General features: G+C 48.2%; 1 protein-coding gene across 5 annotated transcripts in view; it reads left to right on the top strand.

Annotated features, from left to right (window-relative positions):
- The window catches only part of Tenm2 (teneurin transmembrane protein 2), a 625307-nt gene that overhangs the window by 183927 nt on the left and 423486 nt on the right, over window positions 1–17894 (top strand). The gene's annotated exons all lie outside the window — the stretch shown is intronic.

Below are 17894 nucleotides of genomic sequence, written 5' to 3'. Positions count from 1 at the left end.
GAATTCACTGGGTGGTAGGACAATGCAGCTTATGTTTATTGGGAACAAAATGTTTTATTACATTAGTTGTAAAATACTCTTTGCTATTAAAAGAAGTAGAGCTAGTTAATAATCCTGCAGAGCAGCTCCATACTTCTTTGGAGAACAGTTCTCCTTTGCTTTCTCCCTCCCTTCCTCTTCCTCCCTACAAGTGTCTCCCACTTCAGGAAGTGGGCTGGAGACTGCGTTGGGATGCTGTTTCAGCTCAGACCATCATAGAAGCATCAGGAACGGGAGTCTACCAGGGAATGAATTCCAACGTGTCTTTGGTGTAGAAAGACTGAGGCTGACACCAACCCAATACCTACAAGCTCAGCTTACCAGAAGCCATTCCTCAGCCTACCCCAAAACCAGTCCATTTGAACAAGCACAAAGCTTGTCAAAAATGCCTGTGTGCTAAATGTAAAAAACATAGACTCCAAGAGGGAAATGAATTTACAAAATCCAAATCAATTAACGTTATCAAATATCCATGAGTGAACCAGACATGACATCCAAGGTGGCTTTTCTTCTGTATCTAGACATATACATATATGTTCGTATAGGTCTACATATGTAGACATGTGCCAGATAGTTACATCACTACTGAGGTTTGGTATAAAGGGCCAACCTTTCCAAAAACAGGTACTCAGGGACAACCCGTTCTTGACAGGTCCCTCTTCAAATGGCTTTTCAGTTCAGCAGCATCTGGTAATGGGCAGCTTAGATCAGCGGGGCTTCTGTGGTTCTGTGATCTGTTTTGTAGATGAATCTCTTTGATCAATTCACCCGGTGGCAGGTGCGTCTTACCATAGCAGTCACTTTATGACGTGTTGGCTGTTTGTTGTTGTTGTTGTTAGGGGAGGTGGGTAAACACAGGTCCTGCTTCTTTCTCTCCCCTCTGACACGTGGCCGCTGTGAGCTCGCTGCCTCAGTGGTACCTGGGTATAGGGCTGGACGCCGTCCCCTCCAGACCTTTACCCATCTTCCCTGGGTAATTCCAGAGGTTTTTTCCTTTGAATGGAAACGGCCCCCGCGGAAGGTCGTGGCAGGCGGGCCTGTGAGGCGTGGAGAGGATTTTGTGTGGTGATGCATGCACTGGGAAAGCTAGACATCTGTTAAATTAACATCTACCTAACGTTTTGCCTTCAGTCAAATGCATTTTTTTAAAAAAATGAAATCTCTCCCACTCTCTCCCACTTTTCTTTCTTTCTCTTATTTTTTTTTTTGCCCCACACTGTCAAAACAATCTGTCACAAGATATTTAATTTCTGTGTAATGGGTTACTTAAAGACGCCGGCATATGGTGCGGTGAATATACCTAGCTACGAGCTACAGGCAAATGTACATACTGCTGCTCTCTCCTCCCCTGAAGCATATTGTACCCAGCACAGATTTTTATGACGAGCCGGATTCCAGGAGCTTTGATTTACATGACTTCCAGACTCTCTCCAAACTCTGCTCTCTGAGGTTCCAAATGTCGGTGTACATATTCTTCTTGCCTTGAGGGGTCAGACGTCATCTTCCATTGTGATGGACGGCCCACTGTCCAAGAGAGAAAGAGAGAGAGACAGAGACAGAGACAGAGAGACAGAGAGACAGACAGAGACAGAGGAAGGCCAGTGGCCCCTTGCTAGGCACATTTGTGAATGGTGGCTGACCTGTGGGTGGAGACAGCACTCAGGCAGTGTGGGGCCAGCCCCCTCCCCCCACAGCCCCTCCCTCCACAGCCCCTCCCCTCCACACATACACCCCACCCAGCTGGCATCAGAAATTGCCCCGTGTCTGGGGACAGAAGGTTCTGAAGTCATTGTCCCTGTGGAGAAACAAGGGGTAAGGCAGGATCCAGACCCGCCGAAGGAACTCTCTAGAAAAGAGTTATGTCCATGCCTCCCTGTATTGCAGCAAGAGGGGTACAATTTCGCACGTCAACTTGCTTATTAACTCTGCAAATCCTGTCTGCTACCTAGTAGGCTCTTTTCTAGGCCCCCAAGAATAAAGGGATAAATAAATAGAAACAGAGGATTGTAACTCTCAGTACATTTCTGTTACCGTGTAGAGCTCCAACAAAAACGTGAGCAAGGGCTGGGAAGGTGGCTCAGGGGTAGAGCGCTTGCCTTGCATGCCTGAGGCCCTGGGTTCGATTCCTCAGCACCACATAAGCAGAAAAAGCCGGAAGTGGCGCTGTGGCTCAAGTGGTAGAGCACTAGCCTTGAGCTGAAGAGCTGAGGGACAGCGCCCAGGCCAGAGTTCAGGCCCCACAACCGACAAACAACAACAAACACGAGAGATCACCCACAGGTGCTGTAAGAGGTTGTGGATTATTTCTACCCACCCATCTATTTATCTATTTATCTCTCATTGATCTATCCTGTTCAAATATATATTTAAGCATATGTTTTTTTAAAAAAATAAGAAGAAGATCCTTAAGTAAAATGCTGGTTTATGGATTATTCTATGTCCTCTAATACTGAGCACATTCCTCTATATAGACACACAGCACACATGCATAGATAAAACCAAATACGCCCATTCAATGAAGTTTTGAGGTTATTTAACTTATTCCTTTGTTTTCACTAAGTGACTAACCACTGTGTTGAACCATTGATCAACCCAGTACTCTTCCCATTGAGTACTCTCTTTGAGGGGCAGAGTGCTCCTTTCAACTTAATATCAGGTGTCCCCAGATTGCTCTTACTGGGACCGATTACTAAAATATCTGGGTGGGGGGAGGAGCTAGTTTGAACACATTTATTATATTTGGAGTTTTTCTAATTAAAAAAAAAACCCTAGAGTTGACATTAAATCGCTTCAGTTGATTACTCATTGCTAGAACTTCTCGATTCCCTGTGAAGTGTCTTTAGACCCTGGTTGCTATCACAAATGAACACGTGTTAAGCCAGACAGCAAAAAATGCTGCTCGCTTGTCCCCGGTGTCCTGGAATTGCCGAAGTCTGATCAGCCATCAGATGTGAGTGAACAAGTCCAAGCCACACGGGGAGAATCAGGCAGAGATCAGGCTGGGTCCTGAGGACTTGGTGCTCCTTTTCGAGTTCACCAGGAAACTTTGGCCGCTGTCCCTTACCTTTTCTTTTAGTGCTGTTGGCTTTATTTGCCCATGGTTTTACCTCGATTCTCTGGAACGTTTAATACGCATCTGGATTTTAAGGCATCCGTTGCTTACTTAGGACACCATGACGTCTAGCTAGCACTACATGCTGTTGACAAGATGTAGAGCCCCAACTGACCTCGTAGCTCTTTGTCACCCCACAAGACACAGCGCTGGCAATGACGTAGGTGTTTGGAGGGTAGCCCTGTCATGTCCGTGAAGCTCTGGGCCAGCAAGATGACCGGTTTGCCTACAGAGTCCTCACCAGTGGCACCCCACAGTTAACTGCTCCTGCTCTCAAAGAAGGCGATGAACAGCTCTGCGTTCAAAACGCGGCCCACAGCTCCACCCCTTTGTGGCGACAAGGAATTCATCCACCTGACAAAGCCTCAGTAAGCACCGCCGAGATGTCAGGCATTAGAGTCGGGGCTGGGGTACAATGACAGGTCAATCATGAGTGAATGAGTGCATGAAAGAATGAATGAATGAATGAGATGTGGTTCCCGCTCCAGGGCACAGACATCTTGTCCATTGAAAATGTCATGGCACCCGCAGAGTCATGGTCGCTCCGCAGCACACACTTGGCGGGAGCCGGGAAAGGGTTTCCGGGGAGACGGGTCCTGAGCAGAAAACACACTGACGGCTTGAGCACCGGGTCCCCCCAAGCCGGGACAGCAGATCCTGCCACTGCGGGAGCCCAGAGCCTGGGACAGGGCGGGTATAAACCAAGCTCGAGTGGCACAGACGTCAACACGTTGGGCACTTGGTCAACAAGTACCCAAGCCCGAATGGATAAAGAGGCGTGGGGGAATGTGTCACCAAGAGCCCACGGGGACAGTGGCCCAGACACGGACCTGATGGCCGAGCCGGGGCGCCCGCTTCTGGGCTGGGTGAACGGGACGTACGAATTGAGGACGAGGAAACTCTGAATTTGTTCCGGGCTGGATAATGACTCTTTAAGAACTGTTCAAGGGATCGCAGGACAACATCATACGTGACGAGGGGGAGCCTGGGGTGGGGTGTGGGGCAGGAGCAGGCCGGCCTTCGGCACAGCTGAACAGTGTCTGGCTAATTTCCCTTTCTAATGAGATGAACACAAAATCCCCTGCATTTAGCCTATTCAGCTTCTAGGTAAATGGAGCAAGCTGTTGGGGTAGAGGGGAAAGAGAGGTTGACATTGATGGATGGAGTTAAATTCCACACCCTCCCTCTTCACACAGACTTTTCTGAGGCTCTATTGTGATGCAGGTGGGCAGGGCAGGCTGGACAGAACCCAGTGTCTCTCAGAGCGAGAGGCAGAGGGCCTCTGAGCTGGGGTGTTCCTTGGGCCAGAGGGGCAGGGTCCTCTGCGGGCCTGGGGTCCGAGGCGGGGCGAGGGTGGCGGGCAGAGAGGAAGGAGGCCCCTGAGCAGCGGGGCAGGGCTCCCATGGGAAGCAGGGCCTGGGGTAATCCTCAGTGTGACATCAGGCTTTGGTGGGGGCGGGGGAGGAATTTGTCCTGAATGATCACCCAGACCAGAACTATTGCCCGATTTTCTCCCTGGCACTGCCCTCTGACCTTTTAGATAAGAAACTGCCATTTATCCTTCTCCAAAGCTAAGATGGCGCTGCCCCAGACCTGCCTTCCGAATGGTCAGATTCAAGAGAGAAGGATAGAAGAAAGCTGGGTCGCATATCTGCTAAATATTAAAAGCGACAGTCTAGCCAGACACCTTGGAAAGCCAGGCATAGGTGATTTTCTTTTAAAAAAAAAAACACAAGAGTGATGAGCAGCCACAAGGCCCAGAGTTCAAATCCCTATCCAAGGAAAGCAAGAGTGATGATGGATTTCATTACTTTCCTGGCCGGATGTTTAAGTCTGATAAGGTCACTGTGCCTTTTCCACCATTAAAAAAATTCCCTGGCAGGAAAGGGTGGAGAATGGGGGTACGGGCGGTCAGTCAGGACAGACACAGCGCGGGCGGGGACACTCAGAGCTTCGGACACTTGGCGTGGGGAAGACACTTGGGATGGCAGCCGTTCTTCATGACCTTTGTAACCTTCGGGCATGCGAGCTCTTAAAAAGATGTCTTACGGAGATGAGGAAAGAGAGGCTTAGAGAGGTCAAGTGATGTTTCCAAGGTCACCAGCCTAGCAGTTAGGAGATGATGGGGGGGGTTCCGGGGGGCCCAGGCACCCCAGCTCATGGCGGTGAATGACACAAGCAAAAGCAAAGCAAAGGGACTGGACTGAAGAGATGGCAGAGAGAAGAAAGGCAAGAGCAGTTGTTTGCTTGTGAGCAGCTTCTAGCTTCCTCTGCTGCTCTTCCTCCTCTTCCAACCTGTTCCAGCTATTCAGAGAAGACAGCTGCTCACGGGGAGGGAGACTGACAAAGCAAAGATATTCTTATAAGTGTGTGTGTGTGTTTTGTAATTTTCAAGATTAAAAGCACACGTCTCCCTGCATTCCTTTTTTCCCCCTTGTCTGCAAAGTAATGAAACCAATGGAATTAAGCCTTCCCCTTTCTCCTAGCCTTGTCTGCCTAGATTACATGTGTGTGCACAGGCTTGCACACTTTGCACACATGTGTACACACCTGCATACGCCTCCAGTGTGTCTTAGAAAGAGTCCCATCCTGCTGTCTTTACATTCGCCGATCACCAAATTGGAGGCTAGCCCCAGCCACCTAATTTGGGTGCCAGTCTCTGAAAGATCCACCCCCCCCAACACTTGGGCCTCCAGTTTGATAAGTGAATTTCAAAGAGCTCCCTGAGAAATGCTAGCCAGCCACACCTTCCGATTGTAAGATTTGAGACCCGCGGTGGTCTTTGAAGTGTTATTTTTTTTTTTAAATCTTTCCTTTCTGCTCACTTACAGATGACCCGTTCCGCAGGTTCACCTCCAAAAGGATCGTGTTCGCTTTGGACTCTGGGTTTAGGACTCTGGAGTCTCTCAAACAGTGGGCAGGCATTTTTCTTGTATTTCAGCATCTCCCCCTCCACCGCCCCCCCCCCGTTGTGAACAGTGCTACTTGAGTCACAGTCATCTTCTACGTTGTGTAAGGCAGTGGTGGATGGGCAACTGGCTCCTCAGGTCTCCTCGGGGATCAGAGGAGAAAGGCATATTTAAGTCAGCTGACCGGCTCACACCCCAGTTCCCCAGGAGAGACAGTTTTTCTCCTAGGAATAAACCCCTCCTGGAAACTCCGCCCGCCCCCTCCCCACCCCAACTCCTTGAATCAGCAAACGTGAATACTTCTAATCAGCCAGCCGCTATCTGTGGCAGCAGCGTGATTCTGGGTGTGTCAGAGCACGTAGAACACGCAGCTGTTCGCCGTGTGTTCTAGAAGTAGATCTCCTCACGTCGGAGATGGGATGTCTCAGGCTCACTCGAGGAAGAAGGAATCTCAGCACTACTCTCTGGTTGGATCCTCAGCTTTCCTTCCCAACTCCAGTGTGTGAGGAACCTCTAATGGTTAAACTGACATAAGCCAAAGGGGTGGGGGGGGTGGAAAATCACAAGGGCTGGTGACATTTCTCAGGAGCCAGTGGAAGGTCGTCCTCTTGTCTCAGACGTGGCGTCTTTCTGCCTCTCCAGTCTGTTTCCAGCTCATTTGAGTTACAACCAATCAGATAGGAGGAAAATTCGATTTTAATGGAATATTTGATTTTCATTGCTTAATTGATTTAATTGCCAGTTTCTATTTCAGACTGGTAGGAAAAGGCAAAGATTTTCAGTCAAATGTAGAAAAGCTCTCATTTTTCTGCGTTCAACAATGACAAACTTAGTAAGTCAGTGCTAGCCTGGGTTCTAGACATTTAAAGGAAGGAATTACGGATAGCTTTCCATGGATGGTTATCCTCACCCCAACTTGCTTCTTCTTCATAGACATATAAAGCAGATAGGCGTTCCGTATTCCAGCTTTGCCTTCTCCCTTGTGAATGAGTTTTTGTCAGGGAGTTACACATTGCGTGTTTACATAAACTTTGGGCTCCGGGAGGGGTTCTGGCAGAAGGTTCATTTTTTCCCCCTTTCTTTCTTTTTCTCTTCCTGTTCTTCTCCTCTCCTGATTTCCTCTCTCTTCCTCTTCCCTTTCCTCTTTCCTCTCCTCTCTGTTGCTCTCTCCTCCTCTTCCCTTGCCATTCCTCTTTCATGCTTCTTTGTTTTTTTCTCCTCTTCTTTTCTTTTTGTTATTCTCTTCTCTTTTTTGGACGGGGACTCCCTACATCACCCAGACACGTTCTGCCCTCCTTGTGATAGGCAATCCTAATCCTACTGCCTCAGTTTCCAAAGATGCTGGACTTACAGGCAGGCACCCCTGTGCTTGGCTGCACATTCCTTTATTTGATATTAACATTTCCATGATTATCGGTTAATTTCTAATCTCTCAGCTCTGGGCAAATGAAGATGTTTCTAATCATTTTGAGAAGTGTGTGTATGTGTATGTGTAAGTGTGTGTGTGTGTGTGGTGTATGTGTGTGTTTACAACTTAATCATGGTTAACTTGTATCTGAATTTCCTGTCAGGCACTTAAGACACTTGTCAGTCTCTTTATTGGGAATACAATGTTCAATATAAAATTCTCACGCTATAGCGTGAATTTTCATCTTCCTCCTTTCCCCCTTCCTTCCCTTCTCTCCCTCCTCTTTTTCCTCTTCCTCCTTTCCCTCCTCCCTCTTCCTCCTTGTTCCTTTCCTCCTCCTCTCTCTCCTCTCCCTCCTCTTTCTCCTCTCCCTCCACTCTCCCTCCTTCTCCTCTCCCTCCTCTTCCTTCTCTCCTTCTTCTCCCTCCTCTCTCCCTCCACTCTCCCCCCTCCTCTCCTTCCACTCCTTCCTCTCTCCCTCTTCTCCTCCCTCTTTCTCCTGACTATTGCTACCACATACTCTTTTCCTGCCTGGCTTTCTCCTCCACAGTGGCCTGGGAACATAAGGCTCTGGAAAGGGGCTCTGTGCCCGGAGCCCTGGACCTTCTGTGGCCGTCCTGTGTCTGGAGAAGCCTTGCTTCTCCTCTCTGGAACATAGGGACAGGGTGTCTGCGCTCTGAGGAGCGCCCGGCAGGGGTTAGTGACGAGAGCTGTGCTCTTAGCGATTGGGCCTGCGTGATTCTCGCAGGAGTGCCTGTCTTTACCTGGTAGCTGTGTAGCCCTCTTTATTTAAAACAACAACGGTAATTTAAAATAAACCAAGCAACTACAGCAGGAGCTCGGAGTGCTTGGCATCAGCAGAGCAGCTCAAGAACGGCATCAGAGCCACTGGAAAGGATGTGGCTCAGAATGTCACACAAAAGCTCTGAAAAGCCACCTGCCTGTCCCCTGGGGTCAGTCCTAAGGCCCCCAGACGCTCCATCTTCCAGTGCTCACCCAAGTCCACTGCATTATCCTCGCCATGGCTTTGGTCACCCAAGAAACACACTCTAAAGCACAGATATTCATGGATATTGTTGCTTAAGAGGAAGCAAGTTAAAAGTGTGAACACTGAGACAAAGCACACACAAAAAAGTACTGAGCAAACATCAGCACCGTTCAGTGGTAGACGGGCTTAGAAACAAATCGTACCGGTGTGACGCTGGTCACTGCCAAGTGGCAAAGACTGACTTGAGCCCAGATAGCCCTTGAGGACGGCTGCCGAGTTGGTCTAGGTATTCGCAGACTGGTGCCAAGTAAGGCGTTGAGAGTGAACCTGAGCTCAGTCTGGCACTCCATCAGCACAAGGCAGCTCGAATGCCAGGGACACCAGGAGACACAGCCCTTCAGTCCCTTCTTGTGCTCACTCCCCAGCTTTGTAGCTGAGGAGAAGACCTGGATGGTGATTGGTCAGCCCCAGGTCTCATTTGTAGCTGAGGAGAAGAGCTGGATGGTGATTAGTCAGTTCCAGATCTCATTTGTAGCTGAGGAGACGAGCTGGATGGTGATTGGTCAGCTCCAGGTCTCATTTGTATCTGAGGAGAAGACCTGGATGGTGATTGGTCAGCTCCAGGTCTCATTTGTATCTGCATAGAAGATCTGGTTGGTGATTGGTCAGCTACAGCCTCATTTGTATCTGAGGAGAAGACCTAGATGGTGATTGGTCAGCTCTGGGTCTCATTTGTATCTGCATAGAAGATCTGGTTGATGATTGGTCTCATTTGTATCTGAGGAGAAGACCTAGATGGTGATTGGTCAGCTCCAGGTCTCATTTGTATCTGCATGAATTATACGCATGGTGATTGGTCAGGTCCATGTCCCAGCTTGCCAGCCTTTGCATTACCCATGGCTCATGTCTGCAGCCCAGTGAATTAGTCCCTCCCCACACATATAGGGGAATTAGCTGGAGATCCAAGCGACTCACAGTGCCTTCCCTTCATTACGATCTGCGGTCAAACCCGGGTGTCGCAGAACAATTTGTGATCTGCCGCGGTCACCGTGGTCTGGGTGAAGAGGCCACGGCCATTAGTGGAGATCCATTCACAAAACATTTCTCCATTGAGTGTTTACCGCCAGACTCCATTTCTGCCTTTCTAGAGTACAGTGAAATTAATGGCCAGGCCTTTTTCAACCCTCAGAATCATCACTTTAATTGTGACTTTCATTGGGTTAAAAACCTTCTTGTTCTTGGCCTTCCCCCGTGGCTTTTGTTTTGTTGTTGTTGTTGTTTTGATTTTTAATTTTCCCCCTCGTTGTACAGATTCTTGGCTAATTGCAACTTACCCATCTTATAAGCTACCATGTCTGTAGAGGGGAGAGGGAGGTAGAATGGAAATGGAACTACCATGTGTGTGTGTGTGTGTGTGTGTGTGTGTGCACGCGTGCATGTCTGTGTCTGTGTGTGTATGTTGCCCAGAACATAGTATGTTGGAGAGAAACATTCTCTCCCCAAAGGACAAATTTGGTCAAGAAAATGTGTTTGCAAAACCCAGTTATGTTTGGTGGGTAGGTGTTTTTGCGCTCCAGAATTAATATTTGTCCTTTAAAATAGCAGATGTGTAGCTGCACACGTGGGCATTCTGCGTGAGTAGGCAGCTCACGGATATTCCAAGCAAAGGCCCGAGAGACAAGTGTGCCAGTCCCCAGCCTCCCTCCTCCCTTTCCACCCGCTGCACTGCCAGTGTGGGTGCTTCACAAGCCTGTTCGTGGTCCACGGAGCCACGTTTCCCCAGCTTCCTCCCCCACAGGGCAGCTGGTGAGGGGAGCAAGCCATTGCACCTAACTTCTTAATAAGGGTTTGTAAAATTAAAAATTATTTTTAATTTGTCAGTCTTTTGCTATAGGCCACTTGAGCCACCACACCACTTCCGGTTTTCTGATGGTTCGTTGGAGATGAGAGTCTCATGGGGACTTTTCTGCCCTGGGCTGGCTTTGAACCCCAATCCTCAGATCTCAGCCTCCTGAGTCGCTAGGATGACAGGCGTGAGCCACTGGCACCCGGCTTAAAATATAAATGATTGTTTAAATACCCAACAGAAGAATAAAAACAGAGAGGCCGAGCCCCTGCCTGGTCTGAAGTCTGCTCCCTCAGAATGAAGACCCTTGTGGCTTAGGTTTCAAACACAAGGTTGCGAGCACCTGGAGAAGCTGGAGACGCAGTGGCTTGAAGTCTTCTACGTCCACTCTCTTGAGCGGCTCAACACAACTTTTCCTTCTGTTTATTTCCGTGTTGTGTTTTCTGTTTTACCCCGGTTATATGAGGACAGACATGTCTTGCGTCTTCTATTTGGTGGTAGGTTTCCTGATGTTAGAAGTACTTACTCAACTCCTGAATGTATCTGATTCTCACCCTGGCATTGGGGCCACAAGGAAAAATCAGATCAACGAGACAGGCCGGTAGATAACTGGATGTGGGCGTTTTAACCCCTCCTACTTTCCACCTGGGTGGACGCGAGCACATTATTTAACTCCTGTCAGCCTGACTTTTCCTTACCTGAAAAACTGCAAATCATAATTACCATCGTTTAGGTTTGTTAAAGGATCAAGTGAGATCAAACATTTAAAGCAGTTAGCCTACTGCTAATTGGTTCGTCGTGTTAAATATGATATTAATTATCCTGTTGGCTACTAGGTTCTCTGCATTGAAAGCCCTAACCCCACCCAGCTCGACATTTTTATTTAGCTCATGAGTTTTTGTCTTTGTTTTTGAGACGGGGTAAAATCTTACCTCTCCCCCTTCCCATAAGGGACTTGGAGGGAGTCTGGAGAAGGTTTTGTGAAGGAGAAGAGATATTGTTGGTGCTGAACAGGCAAAGCCCAGGAATGCTGCTAAGTGCCTCACCATTTATGAGACAACCGTACACACACACATGCACACGCAATTGTGCACATGCACGCACGCATACACTTGCACACACGCATGCGCACAAAGATGGTTTTGCCAACATGCCAACACCAAAGGTGACAGAACCTCTTTTCCCCTATAGAAGAACTAAGCCAAGCGATCATTTCCCCCCCACACCCCCAGTAGAGTTTGCTTTTCATGAGGATTTAGCTTAATTCAGGGTATTCATTTTCTCAAAATATGAACGTCCATCACCTCTGTTGGAATTCATCTTTTTTTTTTTTTTGGAACCAAGCCACCCCAGTAGAAACCTTGATACAGCCTTGATGAACCTAGCAGAGGTCATAAAACAATAACAATTACTTGGCACATTTTATTCTTTAATATCAAAGGGAGCGAGGGCTCTTTGAAATGTAAAACATCATAAGCGAAGGCATCGAGCGCCTTCAGGGCCCCCGGGGGAGGCTCAAGGTCATTGCATGAATAACCGGTTGCTCCCCTATTAATTTTACTCCTTCTCAAGATGCACAGGGGACCGCAGCTGGAGAGGACAGGGAGGAGCTGCAGAAGAGTGAACCCCTGGCTGGCTGTGGCCGAGGTCACAGGGTGTAGCCTTGCTCTGCCGTTCAACGGGGATCCAGCAATGGGAGCTGGCGGAAGGATCTAGCATGCAATTCCCAGCTCTTGTGTTCCCTAAAACAAGAAGCTACTCGGGATGCACTTGTATTACTGCAAAAGAACAAAAACAAAACAAAACACATACACACACACACAAATAAACAGTCTCATTGTCTCCTGGGCTAGAATCAGTTGTTTGCCTGGCAGAATTCGAATTTTAGCAAAAAGCCACCAACGATTCACTGAAGCAGTTTCAGGGATGGTGGGGGGCGAGGCGGGGAATGGGTTTGTTGTTGGGGAGTTTGACTGCTGGTAGTTTTCTGAGAGGCAGGCTGGGGTAGTAAGTTAACAAAGGGTCCCAGTCATTTGAGGAGCGGGGGATGTCATCTATCAGCTGTGGTAGCTCCTCACTCTACCTTTCCCACACGCTTGCTTTTTGACGATTTTCATTTCTTTAGGAAGACTGAATCAAGAGGGCTGTCTATAGGAAGAACTCAGGCCAGCATCCTTTATTTCCCACATAGAACTGTCTAATTGAGCTAGGGTGTATTTCTTTCTCCCCACCCACCCCCCACCCCCGGCCGCTCACAATAGAGTTTTGCAATCATTGAGCGGACGCAAGTGCTGCCCCCTGTCCCGTGGCTCTGTTTATTTAGGGACTGTCACCGGCTAAGGACACAGGGCTCAGCGCTGGCTTGGTGTGCGGTTCTCAACACTTGGGTAGGTGTGGCCCTGTGGTGTCCCTCCCTCGGTTCATTTCTGGGAGCCTTTTCCTGCCAAAGGTTCAAACACATCCTAAGCTTCACCTGCTGCAAGGAAGATCTGATTGAACCTTTGGAAGCGCTGGTCCCCTAGTCTGCTTCCGTGTTCTGTCCAGCGACAACTCAGACGTCTGTGTTAAATCTACTGGGCGCCCTTCAAATGTCTGTGTACTCTCAATAGTATCATCCAGTGAACGACCCACTCCGTAGTCCCAGGGATGCTAATTCGGAAGGGTTCCGTTGGTCATGCAGCCAATACCGGCTAAGCCCATACTACCTGCCACCGTGAGTCTGGGAAAACCAATTTCCAGGCTGTCTTGGGGCTGGCATTCTGGTTGAGGAACCTGATGTAAACCCAGAAAAGTGAGTCCCTGAGATATTCTAAGCACAGGGGACAGTGAGTATAGAGGAGGAATGGGAAGCTTGGGGTTTTTTATGGTGTGATTGGAATTCTTTGCTTTGAGGGAAAAAAATGATGTTGGCGAGTACACCACATTCAGGAGGGTAAAGCACACTCCGGGCAGATGTGTATACACCTGAGTCAGAGAGAGATGAAGAGAAAGTGAGATCGGAAATGCCAACGGGAAGGGTGGAGCAACCCCAGAACCCAACATGACTTGCTTGTATCCCTAATTCTTTCCTGCTATGGGCCAAAGCAACCCACCAGACCGGTCCCACCTGGAGATACAGAGGCAGGCTACCGTGGGGTTCCTTTGCATGCACCACCAGCCACAGGAGCCCAGGGTGGAAACCCAGAAGAGACATTGGAGGGTTCTGTCATCATCCGGAGTGGAAACGGTGATAGGCCGCCAGCTCGGGGTGATGGGGGGGGCATTTTTTTTCCAGAAGTGCCTGGTTCTGATTTTGTTTTGAAAGACGACCTCCTTTTCATTCTCCCTAAGTCACACGAGCTTCCGGGATTGTTGATGCCGGGGACCTTACTATGCATGAGATGACATCATCATCAGCCATGGAGGTCGGACGGAGGTTTCTTATATTAGCGGTCATCATTCAGTGTGTTTTGTAAGCCGTTGCAAACTTGGTAATCTACTGCGCATCCTGGTCAGCTCCTATCTACTGAGCCTCCTCAGAGTTCAGAGCATTGCCGGTACTGTCAGCGGAGGGGAGCTGGGCTAATCCTCTCATTATTGAGTGGTTTATTACATCATTCCATTCATCGAAGGCCAGCTACCTGCAGAGGAACATTGAACTTCTAGAATACAATCCCCTGGTTTCCTTAGAGTTAAATACAGCCGGCGTGGGTAGGATCGAACTGCAAGGAGAAAGGAAAGAGAGCTCTGCTTTTATGAGTATGCTCATGCTTGTTATTAATCGTATTATCATAGACTTGGACACTCTAGTCCGTCCCCCCCACCCCGCCCGCCTCCCCCCCTCCCTGCCCCCACCCCTCTGGGTGTGGATGGGGAAGGAAGCTGGAACTCCTCCTGCTCCCTGATCCAGCCAGTGTTAAATAGGAGCTGGTGGGACTGAACTATTGCACGATACTGCCTCTCAGTGGTGTGCTGCTCCATTCCTCTCCCAGGTTTATAGATGGTCAGGAAAACGCTGTGAGGGAATATGCACGGTATTCCTCTTTGACATCTGTGCAGCGTAATCACTCGAAAAGTGGTTTGTTTGTTGTGGTGTAAGCCCCTCATTAGAGGGGATTTGTCAGCTGTTTTTAAAAAAAATCACCACTTTTGTGTGTGTGTGTGTGTGTGTGTGTGTGTTAGTTCTCATCAGAAAGATGTGGTTGCTTTCATAGTGCATCTAGAGATTTAGAAAAGGCAGCTCGTGAAATAGCCTATTTAATTGAAATCCTCCTGTTCCCTTTTCTTCCGGAAGGAGTTATTCAATAGAGATTGTTTTCTGATGGATCGATGGGTTCAGGGTTAGGGGGTAGGGTGGGGGGGTGGGGGCTCTACCTTTTTAATCCAGGACAGTGTTAAAATTCGGAGCTAAGGAAAACTCCACGGAAGGGGGCCTCCGTAAATGTGGGTGGTGGCGTCTATTTGGGAAGTCTCCAGAAAGTGGCACCACTTCCTCTGGGGTGATCTAGGAAGCTCACGGGGGTGGAGAAGGTCTGTCCGCTGTAATTCCACCCCAGCACATATGGCTCTGTGTGCCTTCCTCCTCGCGGCTTCTCCCACAGTCCTCATCAGAAACTGCGCGGTCTTGTCCTGGAGTTTTAACCAAGAAGCAACCAGATTATTCTAAAAACAAACAAACACAGAACTCTCTGATAAGTCAGGTTGGGAACTGCTTTGGTGATTCGTCACGGGGTCAGAACATAGAAGAAGAAGGAAAAACACAACACCCAGAACAAACAACGCAGCGCACAAGTTACTGTAAAAATTAATTAATTAATTGATACCCACAGCCAGCAAATATACCCCCCCATGATCCATTCAGGACGGTGATCACCAAGTAACTTCTTGTTGGATGCTTTCAAATGTTCCAGGTTGAGAGTCATCAGGAACAAGAGGCAGTAAGTAGGCCACCGGAAGGCTGTATTCCACTCCCCGGAGAGGAACAGAGTTCCTTTGAATTGGGCTCCATGGGGCCCGCTGTGGGCCTCGGAGACGTGAGGCTCTCTCTTGATTTGCTTTACATTTTTACTTTATGATTAGGCAGCTGCTACTTTGGTGTTCACGTTTGCCTCGCTGTGCAAAACGGAAATGGAAAAAAAAAAAAAAACCAAGTGAGACTCACTTCCCTTCCACAGACAAAAAGCCCAATGCCGGAACAGGGACGTGGATGCTGGCAGTTTTGATTAACAAAAACAGTTGGTTTCAGTTGGCTCAATACAACCTGATAGCAATACGATTTTCAATATAAACTAATTTCAGAAAACTGTATCACAAACCTTCCATCGTATTATAGATGCGCTGTAATTGGGGCAAGAGGCAGTAAAAGGGCCCTGAACTATCTCATCTTTATAGATGAGAAGTGTACATGAAGGTCAGTTTGGAAGCTTCATGGGTTCTGTTCATTCTTTTCCTATTTGGGAGGATGTTTGTATACCACTCCCTGCCCCCAACTTTGAAAAACAGCAATTTATAGACAGTTCCAACCGCGTGGACCCCCCATTGAGTCCAGAGAGCAGCTCTAGGAGGGTGAAACTCTTCCTGAAAAAGCTGTTCTTTTATTCAAGTAGAAAGGGTTACCAGGACAAGACAGGCTCTGAAATGTTTCCCTTGTCCTTCGCATCCTCAGGAGAAAGCAACAAACCTCCCAGAAGAGATGTCTGCGTAAGGGGGCCAGAAATGACCCCTAGAAGAGACCTGTGGGGTTGAGAATCTCCATCTCCAGGGGCTCGTTGGGAGTGAGTCAACGTTGGATGACTTCCAACTAATACACAAATGATTAGGAGAAAGCTATGTGTCCCCCTCCCCCCACAGAGGCCGAATTGCTGATTCCATCCCACCACACAATTCTCCATTTGATGGGATGAGCTCCTTTTTGGCACAAACATCAGTTGATTCAAAGTGTGGCCTCAAAAATGCGTATGAGAGCCGTATGCCGGCAGCTCACGCCTGTCATCCTCGCTACTCGGGAGGCTGAGATCTGAAGATCACAGCTCCAAGCCAGCCCAGGCAGGAAAGTCCCTGAGACTCTTCCCTCCAATTCACTACTGGAAAAACTGGAAGGGGTGCCATGGCTCAAAGTGGTAGAATGCTACCCTTGAGTATAAGTGCTCAGGAACAGCACCCCAGCTCTGAGTTTAAGCCCTATGACCAACAAAAAGTGTGTGTGTGTGTGTGTGTGTGTGTGTGTGTGTGTGTGTGTGTGTATGTAAGCCAATAAAGGAGCAGCCTTCTGTATTTCCTCAATGGTGGAAAAGCAACCAAAAAATTATATTGCCAGTATTCCACCTGATCCTAACAACCATTCTCTAAACTTCGGGATTCTATTATAAGCTCCTTCTCATAACTTCTGAAGGATTGAATTGTCAACTCAGCCGTGTGTTCAATACGAACACTAAATCAGCATGTTTTTACAAATGCATTCTGAATATCCAGGAGTAATCAAAGGGATAGAAATGTATTATACAAAAATTAAAGCTATCTAGTTCTTCCACCCTCCAGGAAGCTTTAAATCTCTGTGTGGCATAAGATAGAAATCCAGCAAAATAAGTAAACAAATAGAAGTTACACAGTCATAGGAGGATAATAGTTCAGGTTCTGTAGGGAATGTCCAAAGACAGGGCAGGGCCAATTGTAAAACAATACGTAATGAAGTGTGCCAGACAAATGGTGCTCTGAAATTTGAGAAGAGAGCGTTGAGCATAAGCTAGCATCATCTTAGGAAGGACTCTTGGGAGACGAAGCCATTTTATATGGAACAGACGGTAGCGTGCATTTCAGAACGCACATTCCATGTGCAAGGAAGGCAAAGGCAGGAAGCAGAGTGTAAGAGATGGGTGGGTGTGGGCAAAATGGGGGAGAGAATCCCGGTCGCCATTCACACATGGGCCCGTTGCACACCGTGCAGTAGGGCGGGGACATGATCCACAGGGAAGGCCTCCGCCCCTCACGAACTCGGGCCCATGGTAGAATCAGTGGAAGAGACTCAGAGCCTGAGAGCATCAATGGGCCTTCCTTGTCTTCGTTTCGTGGCTTTTCACGTGTGTGCACGTCGACAATAGCGTTCATCAGCACGCACAAAGGAAAAGATATTGGTTGACTGAATTCGTTATGTTGCTCCAGGAGCTTTCCATCATAGAGAGACAGGCAGACAGACAGATAGACAGAGCCAGGGAGCAAACAAATGAGAATGCAATTACTGCGTTTACTTAAAAGGCAGCAGTGAAGGTGACTGAGGTGCAGGTGTGAGGTTGGAGAGATGACAGTTTGTCAATGGTGTCTCTCTTCCCGTGTCTGCCATGTGCCCCTGATGGGAGCATCTCCTAGCAGATATCAGTATGTCGCACGAGGAACCAAATCGATGGGCCTTACTTCTTTTACAGAAAACTCCATTTGTTCCTCTCTGCGTGGCTCATTCATATGTAGTGTTTGCCTTTTATATTATTTTGTATAATTACGATGGTATTCATTGAGAGCATGATGGAATCATTTCCTCCAAAAACAGTGTCCCTGAATTTAAATGTGGCTAAAACTTTAATCCTCGTGAGCACTGACGATCAAGCAGTCAACAAACATTT

This window comes from Dipodomys ordii, unplaced genomic scaffold (genome assembly GCF_000151885.1).
Source record: "Dipodomys ordii isolate 6190 unplaced genomic scaffold, Dord_2.0 Scaffold112, whole genome shotgun sequence".
NCBI lineage: Eukaryota > Metazoa > Chordata > Mammalia > Rodentia > Heteromyidae > Dipodomys > Dipodomys ordii.
Note: the sequence above shows the minus strand (reverse complement) of the source record. Positions and strands in the feature narration are given on the sequence as shown.